This window comes from Xiphophorus hellerii, chromosome 23 (assembly GCF_003331165.1).
Source record: "Xiphophorus hellerii strain 12219 chromosome 23, Xiphophorus_hellerii-4.1, whole genome shotgun sequence".
NCBI lineage: Eukaryota > Metazoa > Chordata > Actinopteri > Cyprinodontiformes > Poeciliidae > Xiphophorus > Xiphophorus hellerii.
In genome coordinates, this window is record NC_045694.1 from 8,794,692 (window position 1) to 8,800,620 (window position 5,929).

Sequence of the window (5,929 nt, forward strand, 5' to 3'; positions counted from 1 at the left end):
GAGCCTTGAGGGACGACGACACACTCCAGCTCGTGCTCTGTTGTTTCCTATTGACACACGGCGTCTTTACATTAGGACGTCCTGTGTGTGTGCGTGTATGTTTGTGAGTCTGTCATTGTGTCACTTTGTTTGTTTAGCAATTCATATCGCGGGTGTCATTAATTTCCCTCTGGAATGCGTTCTTTACTGATTGCATAGGCTGTTACTGTGTGTGCAAGAATGCTATTGTTATAATCGGTACAGACGGTTGAGTGATCACGCTGAAACACCCAAACAGACACCACGCAGCTCAAATGTTGCAGCTTGATTAGAGCTGGATGCTTTCCATACAGACAGTCATGTAAAAGTTTCAAGTGAATGAAAGAAATCAGGCTGGAAGAAGAGAAGGAAAAGAATAATAAGAAACCAGAGGAAGCATTCAGTGTCCAGCCTAATTAGCAAAAGTCTGGACTAATCAGTATTTTTGTAATAACAGAGGATGAAATTGCACAGCGTAATGTGTAGGTTAACTTGTTTCAATATGTAGCCCAATTATACCGCTCTAACGTGGGTAAGGGCCCCTGAGTTCCTTAAACTCATTAAGTTACAAATAATAACTATTACACTCTCGTGTTTAAACCTATGTTGAGTTTCACTCACCTTAGAGTAATGCTATATTAGTACTGTTCTTTCCTTCTCACCAAATAATATAAATTTGAATAGGAATAATACACTCCAAATACAGTTCTGAATAGATCAAACACACACCTGTATGAGAGTTGAACATATATTAAACACAATAACAAATGCACGAAATGCAAAATGTTTCACTCTTTTGATTTTAGAACCTATATTAATCAATGTGGGCCCACACTTTAATGTTCAGCTAAGCCGGCAATAACTAACTAAAATATAGTCCCAAAAAAAAAACCCCTTGCGGGCCTGATGTCGATGAAACGTGGAACTGGGCGCCCCACTCCAAGTGAAGACCCGAACCCTCTCGGCACCTCACCCGTCCTCAGTCCCAGCCAGCAAGATGTCCTCAGGTCCTCAACCAGTCCGGTAGTCCTGAGGATCCAGGAACACCAGAGAAGTCCAACGCAGATCCAGTTCTCCAGCCCCGCCACAAACTCTCTGCATAAGCGCAGCTCGCTGGTCCAAGCTCAACTGTAAAGCTTCCACGACGGAAACCTTAGTTGAATTGTCTGTTAGCTGAGTTAGCTACAGTACTCAAAGTCCGTTCATTGGGTTAATGAACTCGATGCGTCAGCGAGCGGTACACCTACGGTACGGTGAGCTCCGGTCTGGAACCGTCACAGCAGTGGCAAAACAGTAAGCAGTGTTAACACACATCAACAAAACTGTCGAGTTGAAAGTCAAATTATGTGCAAAAAACTCGTTCTTTAAAACTCTGCCACGTTTCTATTCTTTTTGCGCGGTTCATTCCTCTCTTTCCTGTCTCTCTTTTTTCCCTCTCCTCTCCTTCCTGACCCTCAGCCAACCACGGACCAGTCAAGTCCCTTTGCTCTACCCCACTTCCTCTTACAAACATGAGCCCTTTCAAAATAAAATATGGTTAACACTTAATAACAATTTTAACATATTTAAGCAAACATGCTTGATACATTCTAAATTATCACTCCTTCTATGAACTGAACTCATTACAAACACCTTTAGTTTGGACTGGGTTACAAATAAATCTGTGTTGATTTTTTTTTTTTTTTACTTTCAGGCTTTGTTAATTTTTATAGCTCTCACTGGCAAATTTAATCTCTTATAGCAGGGAAGTATTATCATTGCATGAAAACCAACCCATTAAATCAACCCTAGAGCATTACCATGTTGTCTGACATCTCTGAATAAAGTCTTGTGTAGAGAGTTTCTTTTGGAAAAATTCTCATAATTAAAGTCCACCTGAATGTGACTCCAGCCTGTTTGGTCCGCTTTAATCGATCTCTAGTTTGTTTGTCTAGAAAGTCCGGTTCTATAGGAGAGGTGTGAACGTACAATCAAACTGAAAAAGCAAACTCTGGTCTGCCTAAAAACCTTGGTCTCTATTCGGTTGGGGTGAACTCTAATGTGGTTCGAATGCATTTGTGAATGCAAAGCGTACCAGAGACCATTTCAAAAGCAGGAAGTGGACTATAGCGCAGGGCATTCTGGGTAAATACAACCAGAACAAATGCATGAATCTAGCGCTAGCAGGAGAAATGGCTCATGGTCTATGACCAAAGAGAAATCCTACAACTGCTAAAATCTGACACTACTCCATTTTTGTTTAGATTTTGTAAAGAAAGAGGTTTCACTCAGTGTCTTCTATGGAGGTTTCCTTCGGTCGTTTCCTTCGGTCGTTTCCTTCGGTCGTTTCCTTCGGTCGTTTCCTTCGGTGGTTCTTGGTGCAGCGCCACCACAGGCGAGGAGGGGGACAGGTTTTTCAAAGTGTTTGGTTTGTTTGACACAGTGGAGTGTGGAAGTGAACCACAGCAGCTGAAAATGTAACAAATGTTAAAATTTTGGTTCCCAGTAAAACTAACCAAACATTTTGAAAAACCTGTTCCCCTCCTAGCCTGAGGTGGCGCTAGATCATGAAGTACTGAAGGAAACAACAGAAAAACCTCAGAAGACACTGAGCAAGACGTCATTCTCTGCAAAATGTAAACAAAAATGGATCTGATTTTAGTGGTTGTAGGATTTCTCTTTTGTAAAAGACTTCGAGTCGTTTCTCCCGCTATTCAGTGTTGGAGTGAAGTAATGCCCCTCTTTCTAGAAATAATACATGCTGATGCTGTTCTTTAAATTTCAAAGTTTACAGATAGCAGATGTTTTCACTTACATTTCAAGTGTTTCTGGTTAGTAAAGAATGAGAAAAATGACAGCTTATTTTCCCAAAGACTGGTCTGAGCTATAGTAAGTCAATCTGAGGAGAACAAAACCATCTGCAGCTGATTTCCTCTACATTTATTCATGTTGTGTAATTATAAAAATAAAGAACCACGTCAGGTGCTGTAAGAAAAAAAGCAGGAGCTTCAGAAATCTTGACATATTTTTGGAGTAAATTTCTCCAAAAGGAAAACCCATACTGCAAAAATCCTTTTCTGAGGATCACAAATGTCTATGTTGACAACCAGAACCCAAAAATTGAGGAAACTGAGACTTAAATGCACATTAAGTTTACAAGGTGTCTGCAATAGATTAAACAGGAGCAATGAGGTGAAGTATTGCCCAGCTCTTGCTCACACATCCAGGAGCTTATCAATGACTTCTGAAAGGATTAATGTGGTGCCTAAGTTGACCAGTAGACCCATCATATTAAGGCTTTTCCACCACCTGGAACCAAGGTTATTACAGTTAACTAAAAAATGAAATAACAAAAACTGAAATTGAGCAAACATTTTCATGAACTTAAATAAGTAAAAATGGTAATTAATGGGGAATAACTATAACTAATTAGAACTCTATCATGCGTTTATGAAACTAACTAAAATATACTGAAATAATAGATATAATATTCTTTGTTTTTGCTTTTATGAATCTTTTGAATTGATGTGAAACATTTTGTTTCCACACACAAGCAGTTTATGTCAGCTGGCAGCAAATTATGGCAGCACTTACGCTGGTTCGCAAAATGGCGACAGCAAAAGATGAGCGAAAACGCCAGAGTTAGTTGGTTGTTCAAATAATTGAAAACATTTTTTGAAAAATTGTATCTTCTGTTGATCATTACCCAACCAATGTAAACATCGTAATACACTACTTTGACCTTTTTGAATTCTGTACCTAAAAAGTATGAAAAAAAACTATAACCAACAACTATACAATATTTCACTAGCAATAACTAATAAAAACTAGCAAACACACTAAAAACTAATTGAAACTATCTGAATTAGACAAACAAAAAGCTATAGAGAAGCAAAACTAAACCATAATGAAACACCCAAAACTATTAAAACCTTCTTGGATCTGAGCAGCAACTGGGAAAAGGTACGCACCTCTCAGTTTTTTCCTCGTCTTCACAAATTTCCCTGTGACTCTTGTAAACCTTCGCTCCATGGCCGACTCTGAATCCCAGAACAAAACTATGTCTGCATGTCAGCCAGTCAAACTGGACCATTATTTGGACTGGTTAGGCGGTTTGGTTCTGGCAAACTTTGAAAGAAAACTGCAGTCACAAGAGGATTTAAGCCTATTAGCTGTTTTTTATTCACATATTCCACATTCAGGAAAGAGGATAATAGCAAATAGAATAATCACATTTTTTGCTTGTGCGATAAAATGCAAAAATGTCATTACGACACTGCAGGCTGCTGTTTTAAAAATATAATGTGCACCAATGGGAGTTTGAAAAGGTGCCAAAAAAGTATGAATAAAATCTAACTCATGAATCACTTTTCTTGGAAACTGTTTATTTATTTCAGAATAACCAAAAGCAGCCAATAATGTGTATATTTGATATTTTATATACCTATAAAGCCCTAAACCGTGAATCTGATATGAAGCCTTAAATCCTCTTGTGACTGCAGTTTTCTTTCAAAGTTTGCCAGAATCAAACCGCCTAACCAGTCCAAATAATGGTCCAGTTTGACTGACATATACAGAAACTTTACTCAGGTTGAGCATTTATTTGGCTTCACTTGTCAGTCTGACATGTCATATAAAGTTCATGTAAAACTGAATGCATATTGTTTAAAGTCTCTCTAGGAGGGAAAATAAAAAGCAAGTGTTTGATGGGACCAGAGGTGGATCATAGCTAGTTACTTGAGTAACTTTTTGGAAAAAAATATACTTCTAGGAATAGTTTTACTGCACTCTACTTTTAACTTTCACTTGAGTAATATTATTATGAACAATTACAACTCTTAGTACTCTAAGTACCTGGATACTTTATCCAGTATAATTAATTTAAATGAAGAGCAAACACATTTTAACCACAACTGAATGAGACACAGAAGCACTTACAGTTTTTATGTCAAAGTGAGACTTCTAACTTTTACACCAGCTTTGTTGTTCAAATGTTATTTTGTTGAGCCAGTTGGAGATCAATAGCATACAGTGAGCACTACTTATTGTCTTTGTGCATTACCCTGTTAAAAATGTACACATTATCCACTGTAAGTATTCATTTTAGGTGAAGTCTAATATAGAAAAATATAAAATTACTTTGAACCATGTTTCTTCTGCCACCGGGTGTGTTACTTTTTATGTATTTGTATTTTTTCCATTTTATTTTAGTCGTAAAAATACCAGAATTTGCTTAACTTTATATTTTGTGTTTTTGATCACATCATTCTAAAACATTAAATCAGATTTTAAGATCAGTTGCTCAGTTCTTGAGTCTTTTTTACCAAATACTTTTTTACTCTTACTTTAGTAATTCTTTGGAAAGGAACTTTTTACTTTTACTTGAGTAAAAACATGTTGAAGTAGTGCTGCTCCTACTTGAGTACAACTTTTGGCTCCTCTACCCTCCTTTGTAAAGCGCATATAGCGGTAAAACCAACTGACTTAACGTACTGGAACTCTGATTGGGTTGCTAGGTAACGGGCTAGCTGAGCCGTGGTTGCTAGGAAACGGCGCAGTGCCTGTGGAATGTGACTTAACTATTGGGAAGTTTTCGAAACGGCTCATTTTACAGAGAAAAACATTAACTTAATGCCAAAAACCAGCTGGGTGTATTTTTTTAAGTACTTGAGCTGTTTTTAGAAACCGTTGAGAGCCAAATGGAAATACAAAATCTGCTAAATTTCAAATGTTTTGTGGCCTTTTCACCAAATATTTGGCTAAAAAAAGCCATGCTTTTTACTTTTACTTGGGTAAAAATATGTTGCTGCTCTTACTTGAGTATAAGCTCTTTCACAGGATGAGCAGCGTCCAGTGGAAAAATGGAGCTGCTGTTGTCGGCATGCACTGTCTGACCTCGGTCCACATATCATCCAGAACGCCTGTTTGCTCA